This window comes from Sinohyriopsis cumingii, chromosome 9 (genome assembly GCF_028554795.1).
Source record: "Sinohyriopsis cumingii isolate HCF-2022 chromosome 9, ASM2855479v2, whole genome shotgun sequence".
Lineage (NCBI taxonomy): Eukaryota > Metazoa > Mollusca > Bivalvia > Unionida > Unionidae > Sinohyriopsis > Sinohyriopsis cumingii.
Genome location: NC_142969.1, coordinates 93,670,263 through 93,678,870, shown reverse-complemented (window position 1 = coordinate 93,678,870; position 8,608 = coordinate 93,670,263). Strand labels below are relative to the sequence as shown.

At 35.9% G+C, this 8,608-nt stretch overlaps 1 protein-coding gene across 2 annotated transcripts in view; it reads left to right on the top strand.

The window, feature by feature from the left end:
- The first annotated feature begins 1,305 nt into the window (after positions 1-1,305).
- Positions 1,306-8,608, top strand: part of LOC149792266 (coiled-coil domain-containing protein 28A-like) — a 29,193-nt gene continuing 21,890 nt past the window's right edge. The window contains exon 1 of one of the 2 annotated variants that reach the window (XM_089970804.1): positions 1,306-1,343. The gene's annotated coding sequence lies outside the window, so the exon portion shown is untranslated. Of the gene's footprint in view, positions 1,430-8,608 lie in introns of both variants that reach the window. The other variant, XM_089970805.1, reaches the window with a different exon arrangement.

Sequence of the window (8,608 nt, the reverse complement as noted above, 5' to 3'; positions counted from 1 at the left end):
CTGCGCTTGTAGATTTTTTCTAAATGAGTCTCTGACAGGAAGAAATTTTTTAATTGCTCCTAATCGTTCTCGTGCTATTCTTGTAGTATGAGATTCTGGATGTACCATTATTTTTAATATAACAATTTTTTAATTGATATCAGCAGAAGGGGTGATGATAAATTAATAAATTTAATTAAACAGATATCATTAATATAATGAACAACTGTGCTTGGTTAATTCAAGGAACAACAGATAAATGCAACAAAAGGTGCAGTGGAGAATATTGCAGGAGACATAATTATATTTTAAAGAAAAATCCTCATGCTGGTTCACGAAGTTGTGTTGGATGTAACAACGGCGTTAGAGGATTATATCAGATTTGTAAAAATTGCGGTGGAGATCGATATCGAAGTTTAATGATATATTACAGAAAAAGAAAGAACATAAATCCAAAAATAGAAAAACCACCATCAGAACTTGAATATTACTTGAAGAACAAAACAAAAGATTCCCAGGATTCAGATGAAGATTCCCAGGATTCAGATAATGATTCCCAGGATTATTGAGCAGCAGAGAGGGTCCTGTCTACAATTCTGTTTGGGACAAACAATAATCGTAGACGTGGTATTGACCTCTATGAAGGGTCACTATTATTTTTTTTTTTTTTTTTTTTGTCTAAAAAACGTACGTGACGCGTTAAGTGGTCTGTTCACCCTCTCTACTGCTGCTCAGCATTACGAGGTTAGTGTTTGGACTGGTCGGCCTGGTGTCAGGATAATGTGAGTGGGTGGGACATCATGCTACATGTCTGCTAGCTACGATGTCGAAGCCTCAACTTGATTTGTTGTGGTTAAGGCTACGAACTGATCCACGAGGTAGGAGTAAGGGTACTAATATTAGTACTACATGTCTGCGGGATGATACCCCAGTGCAAGACGTCACTTTATACTGCCACACTGCAGGCATCGTAGCATTACGACTGCAAATTGTTAAAGCTACGTTAAAAATACACACACACACACACAGATCCGAATGAGCTCTTTAGAGTTCTATAGCGCGTAGAGAAAGCAAAACTGTAAGTGATGTCCACAGTGTCTGCGTTTATTCCATGCATCGTGGAAAGTGTATAGCAAAGTACTTTTCACATTTAAAACTGATTCTTACAAAACGTATTTTGATATTTTGTTATTAGCGAAAGTAAGTCTTTTCACGTTTAAAACTGATTCTTACAGATATTCAAAATATACAAAATTGCTGTACGATGCGCAGGACACTTAAAATTACCGCTCAACTCGCGAGCGTTATTCCCCTTACTCTGCTACTCTTCACAAGCGAAGATTCGTCAAAGATTGGAATATCTGGTTTGTGGATATAATTATCCTTTAAGTTTGAATAGCTTACATCGCAGTTTCCAGCGACCAGCAAAATACTTTGATCAGCAGAATAAGTATAAACAAAATAAATAGTCTAATAAATTTTTTAATGGGTCGAATAACTTAAAGAGATAGCTATATTCGTGACAGTCACTACCACAATGACTTGTAAAATATAAGTTGTAACTAAAATCGGTGTAATATCACCATGGAAGAAATTTATTTTAGATACCACGAACTCTCAGAATTTTAAGATTATGATAGGAAGTCGTGCTAGGCCTAGTTGATGACTGGTCTATTGACATGGTCTGATTAAACACCACTAAGGAGACAGGGGCCAGTTTTTATGTGCAAATGTAATGCCGCAATCAGCGACCTTTTTTTTAAAAAAAAAAGTCATAAAGAATCAAATACACAAGTGGGGTAAAAAAAGATCCCTATTTTTTGATACCTATATTAAAACAAAGCATAAAAATATTATCCACTTGATCAAAGAAGTCAATGGCAGTTCATAGCAGAAGAAGTTTATGCACCCGACTATTTGTATTTCATTATCAACATACTGCAGAGTAACTATGGAAGCTGTACATGCCTGACATCAGTTTCAAGAACAATACAAGCCCAAAATACCTAGTTCACAAATATATTCATATCTTTTTAAATAGTAAACAGTAATAGCTGAAAAAGTCGCACCAAAGCCTTAAGTTAAGAAATTTGCCAGGGGCCAATTTACAGAACTGGATCCTGCCACCTTAGGAATTTGGCTGAAAATGGTTTATGGCAAAAGCTATGTATATATCACATCTTTAGACATTATCTGTTAAAATGGTATAAAGGAAAACATTTTGCACGCAAAACTAAAAATGGTATTAAGCTTTTTGAAAAGTGACTATTTTGCAGCAAAAAGCACTGCATTATTTACATTGTGAGTTGTGACTGACTGCATTTCTTGAAAGATTTAAAATTGTTTGCAACCTACTATGCTTTTGGTCTTTGTTTACCACCATAGCATCAGGACAGAATCATAATTTCTTTCCAGTGTTTCATGAATGTCAAGAAGAGATTTGGAAGTCATACATTTTAAGAGGGAATGACAGAAATGCTATGTTAGTTGTCAGTGACAGAAGTGAAAAGTTTCTATAAACTCTTCTAGCAAACTTAAAGAAATCATACATTTAAGTAAATAATGTGCTTTAGAAGTACTTTTAGACTGATATAAAACAAGCAGTTCATAACCTTTTATTATCATTCTGGAGATGCTAATAGCAGCAATCATGTTATGTGGGTGTTGGGGGGAGGGTAATCAGAACAACAGTCTAACTAATCTGGAAAAATCAAAGTTTAATCAATTAACATTAGACCATGCTGGAATATTGATATACTGATGTGTGGGACCCTGTTAAACTTACAAAGTGACATTTCAAATAAATTCATTGATACATAGCCACAGAAATTGACTACACATATACAATTACTCAATACAATTTAACAGAAATTTCTTCTCAGACACCAGATCACTTGCAAGTGACTTTAATGATTTCTGGAGTTTACAAAATCATAGTAAATAAAAAGATAAGGTATAAAACAAATATTTACAGTGGAAAATTCAGTTCAAGGTAAAAAGCATTTCACCTGCTTGGCTTTAATAAGCACGTACCATAAAACAACTCCTGCGGAAGCTAAATCTGTCCATCAAAGTCACTCTGTTGTGCACTTAGATCAGAATGAGTATCTGGATGAGATTCAAACTATTGTTTCTTTCAGCATGACTAACCAATTAATCCTAATCTCTTACCATGCAAACTGAGACCTGCAAAAATAAAAGAAACAAGTCATATTAATGTACTTTTAACATTCAGTGAAAACATAAGAATTTTAGAGGAGAAATTGTTTGTGTATTGTCAAATGCATGAAACTGCCACTTAATTTTAAGCTTTTCCCCCTTTGTTAACTGAACCAAGAAATTTCACGATATATACAGAACATTGAAACATTTCCTATTATCACCCAAGCATGAGATATGAATCTCTTATGTCAACTTCACGGTGGGGTCATGAAGGTAGAAATAATGTCAGTGTGCTAAAACTTTCATTCTTCTCACCAAGATATAGCAAGCAATATGCCATATGCATCACTGTTTCTAAGACCGTTCCACTGGTGACATTCAACATTCACAACAATATGTTTAGGTATTATTCCTCTGAATTCTATCTGCTCCTATGGAGTTAAATTACTTTTAAGAATGCATGTTGACATGTTATTCAATTGTTTCTGTGTGTCTGTATTGAAATGTGAATAATATTCATAAAAATAGGGGTGTAAATCTTGACAACTACAGAAAGAGCAAGACAATATATTATCGTCACCATTTTGTTCCCAATATTTAGTATGTTAAGTCCAAAATATGCTACTTTGTCATGATGTAAACAGTTCTCATATTGAGGTTGTTGTTGTTGTTGTGGGGTTTAACGCCATTTTCCAGCACACGATAGGCTATGCATGGCGGCCAGTATTAATGGTGGAGGAAGAACCCGGGAAGAACCACCGACCCACGAGAAGCTACTGGCAAGCTTTCTCATATACCCACATTGGCCGAATCCTTGACTCGAACCCAGGTAGACAGAGGTGAGATGGCAGTGATCCATAGCGGAGAGCGCTGTAGACCACTCGGCCCTCGGCCACTTGGGGCTCCCTCATATTGAGGTACAAAAGACAGTAACCTCCCTCTCCAAAGAGCATTACATAGAACACTAAGTGATATATGGAAAAAGGAAGGAAATATAATGAAGCTAATACATAAAAATTATTTAAATATACACAAAGAAACAGAAAATTATAATAGATGTGGCTGACTGCACCAGTAAAAATTATCAGTTTTCCTTAAGGGGGCAGAGGCCAATTTTTATGTACAAAGTTAATGCTGCAATCAGAGACCTAGTATAAAAAAATGATACAAAATCAAATACACAAGTGAGGTCAAAAAGGTCCATATTTTTGGATACCTATGTTAAAACAAAGCAAAAGAATAGTATCCGCTTGACCAAAGAAGTCAACGGCATTTCATAGCAGAAGAAGTTTGTGTACCCCAATCCCAAATTTCTGACTGCAATTTTCATGTCCAAAGGTCATATTTGACACCATGTGATGCACACATTGCAAACGCAAGCCCTTTTCCTGGATGACAATTCTGCAAAACAGTGTTTACTAAACAGGCTGATGCAGTTGAAAATAGTTGTCATCCAAGCCGTTTTTGAGATATTCTACTTGCCCCAAACCCATGTGTTTACTGCTATGAGAGGCTAGCTCTTCTTCCTAGCCAACTTTTGGTATTTCACTATCAGTGTACGGCAGAGTAACTATGGAAGATGTATATGCCAGACATCAATTTCAAGAACAACACAAGCCCGAAACACCTAGTTCACAAATACATCCATATCTTTAGTAAACAACAGTAGCTGAAAAAGTCACACCATAGCCTTAAGTTAAGAAATTGACATGGGGCCAATGTACGAAACCGGACGCTGCCACCTGAGAACTAAGAAGCACTGAGAGGCTCTAAGTGCTAGAAATTGGGCAATAAGAACATCGTAAACGTTAAATTACCCAATAAAAAATATAAATGTTATTAAAATATATTGATAAATATTGTTAACATGAACCCTAACAGATATTAACATATTTTGGGCATCAGGAAAGACAACTCTGTCTATGCCTAGTTTTACTGGTTGGTGTATAAGGAATATCAAATGTAAGAAAAACAAAGGAACAGAAAGAATATTAAAATGGGAAAAAATGAACCAATAAAAAATACACCAACAAAAATGAAAGAAAAAGAAAAACCCCAAAAGACACCAGTGTGAAACAGAAGTAAACAAGGAAGAAGAAAAAAAACATCATTAAAATATATTTTCAGATTCAGCTAAGAAAAATACAATTATAAAAGTACTTTTTCCAAACTGTGGAAACAGTTCTAATTTGGTAGGACTGTTTTCATTTTTGTAGCACAATCTGCTTCCTTTCTTCCTATCTCTGCATTATGTTACTGTCTTTACAAATAAAGAGCATTTATTTGCCTTTGGACAGCATTAAGAACTTCTAAGAAACACTAAGAGCTCTAGAAAGCAGTTAGTTTTAGAAATTAACACTAAAATCTTTCCTATAAACCTTTCCTGAAACGTACTGTAGTCATCATGGTGACTGGCTTGCATTTCAGACAGATTTCCATGTGTATATAAAACATTATTCTTTCTTCTGTACAATACTGATTCAGAAATGGTATATCATTGTTAAGAATATTTTATAGTTTGGATCCTGTCAATATTTTAATAACGAGAATTTAGTTGTCGCTAAATACCTGTAAAAATCACTATGATATTTGTGATATCATACATATATCAACTTGAGACAGTCTATGCAAGTTTAATGTTGACTTTAAACCATATATTAACCAGAAATGTAAAGTTCATCAGCAGTCACAGAGATATGGTTGCAGTTTAAAGTAATTGTTCTGTTCTCAGATTACTGTTTTGCCTTATTTGTTCTACGAGGTTTCACTCGTTTCTTCTGGTTTGGCTTTTTTTTGTTGACGCCTTACATACTTCCAACAGTGTATGTGCCATCAAAGGAGATAACAATCTCTGGTTTCTGTTCTTTTGATTTAGAACTCAGGAATTTATTAAAGTAAACCTGTTTATATTCCTCAGACTTGTTGTGCCATACAGCCAGTGCAATTTTATATTTACTAAATCTTGGAACCAAACTAAAGTTTGCAGTACCGTAGAGAGCCTGCCACATATTTCTCATCTTCACTCAAACAGCTTTGTGCAACTGTAGAATAAGACCATTAATTTTCCTTGCATTCCATTTTACAGTAACCTTCAGTTTGTGGTTCATGCCTCATCGATTCCGTATTGTTATATGTCCACAGTTCGTCTTTCTTGCTAATGCAGTGGTCTGTAATTTTTCTTCCTACATATTGTTCATAGTATTGAAGAAAGTCTTCTTGTTCATATCTCAGGCTTTCTCTAAATTTCTTATTTTTATCATCATAGTCAATGATATCATTTGCATAGGCTACTCCAGATGGGAAAAATATCCCATCGATAATTCTTTCATTTGAAGTTTTTGGAATTTTGTCAGTCATCTGACATGTAAGATTGTCTGATATGCTTAGTACAGTTTCCTTTTGGGAACATCGTGTCAATTACATTTGTCAGCACCGCTCCGGTGGCTTAGTGGTTAAAGTATCCTCCTTGGATGTGGGAGGTTGTGGGTTTAATCCCCAGCCGAGTCATACCAGAGACTTATAAAATTGGTACTAACAGCTGCCTCGCTTGGCATTCAGCATGATGAGATTAGTGTTAGGACTGGTCGGCCTGGTGTCAGGATAATGTGACTGGGTGGGACATCATGCTACATGTCTGTGTCATGATGCCCCAGTGCTAGACATCACTATAAACTGCCACATTGCAGACATCGTAGCTATATGACTGAAAAATTGTTAAAACTATGTTGAAAATCAAAATCACATCACACACGTCACATTTGTCAGTGCTTTCTCTTCATCAGAGGCTATCAACATTTAAGTTTTTCTTACATCTAGGCCTAAGGTACCCTTTAGGTGTGCAAAGAATTGGCAGTATGAAGAGGTATTTCCATCCCAGTGTAACATTAAAGGGTCCAACAGGATAGGTGGTTCCTTAGATTATCTTCTGAGAACTTTGTGGCTCTTATAGACCATTACTGTCATATAAGATGGTCTAAGATTAAAAGTTCTATTGATACCAATCACTCCAACATTTGACTGGAGGATGGATCTGAAACCTGTTAATTGTTCTTCTGTATAGCAGAAAATGTTTGGTTAGGCAGGTCTCTGGTGTGGATAATTTCTGCAACAAAAGGGATTTGTGAAGAGAAGTGGAATCACATTCAATATTTCATCAGCTTCGTTTCTTTTACATTTTCCTTTCTGTCCTCCTTGCTTTCTTCTCTAATTCCAGCACTGTATTTCTTGGAAAATCTGTGAAAGTATTTAGCTCCTGTGTTAGCTTGCATAGATGTTGGCTGCAGCATTGTGTTTGACATGTTGGCTTGGTTCTGATCTAACATTCATAATTCACCTTAAGGTTACCATGTGGTGTGGGAGTGCATTTTTCATCATATTGCCCATGATATTCTAAAATTTTGATGACCTTTTTGTGCTCCAGACTGGATAGTAAGTTGCTAAACCAGCCCACACATTTTTACAGTTTGGGTTTCGTTCAAATGAGGAATAATTTCTGCAAAGTGACAACAGAGTCCTGTAGTGGCTGCTTTGATAATGGTATTAATCGTTTTTCACTCTTTGATGTCTTTTCCTGACAAAACAGATTGGCCTTTTCAACAACAAAAGTAACTTTTGCTAGTTTGTCTTCTTGAAAGGAAATTAAAAGCTTAGTCATGCAGGTTCTTGACTTTTTACCATTCCAGGCGCTACAGTCATCAAGGTGACTGGCTTCTTTCCAGACAGATTTCCATGCGTATTTTCTTCGTCACCAGTAAGAAAAAACCTATTATGCTTTCTGTCATATGGCACTGATTTCAGAGGTAGTATACCACTGTTAAGAATATTTAAAAGAGCTCAGCTGTTAAAAATTTACCTTCAGGAAGTGCATTCTCTGACAGTGCCAGACTGAAAAGTGCATCTGGTGTATACTCATCATTAGGTATATGTTCCTTTGCAGATGTAGCAACTTCGTGAGCAGTATCTTCAGATATTGAACACTCATCTTGAATGTTGGACATACAATAATTTGGTGAATCACTGTTGTCCACATAAAGATCTTCGGTATCAGGGTATTGAACAGATGAGTAAGATAAATCTTCTGTCTCTGAAATGCTGTAATTGGGCTTCTCAAGTTCTGTGTCAGTAAGTAACTTTCCAGTGTGGTCCATCATGCTGTTACCTGGTGGGTACAGAGCATGAATGTCACAACCTATCATATCCAATGCTATTTGCAAAGTCCATGCTGACAACCAACTTCCAGATTTCACACAAGCGATGCATGCTTCTTCAAGCATGGGCTAACGGAGCAGAAATTTTTTAGCATAGTTTTGCGAAATCATGTAATCTTTGTTTGTTTCCATGTCAGTACAAGTCTATAAACATAGTTCCATGCTTCTGGATCCATTACCGCACAGGGCTAGTGATACTGTGTTAAAAAGGCAGTTTTCATTTCCACTTAAATCAATAATAGTTGATGCATAACCAGTTC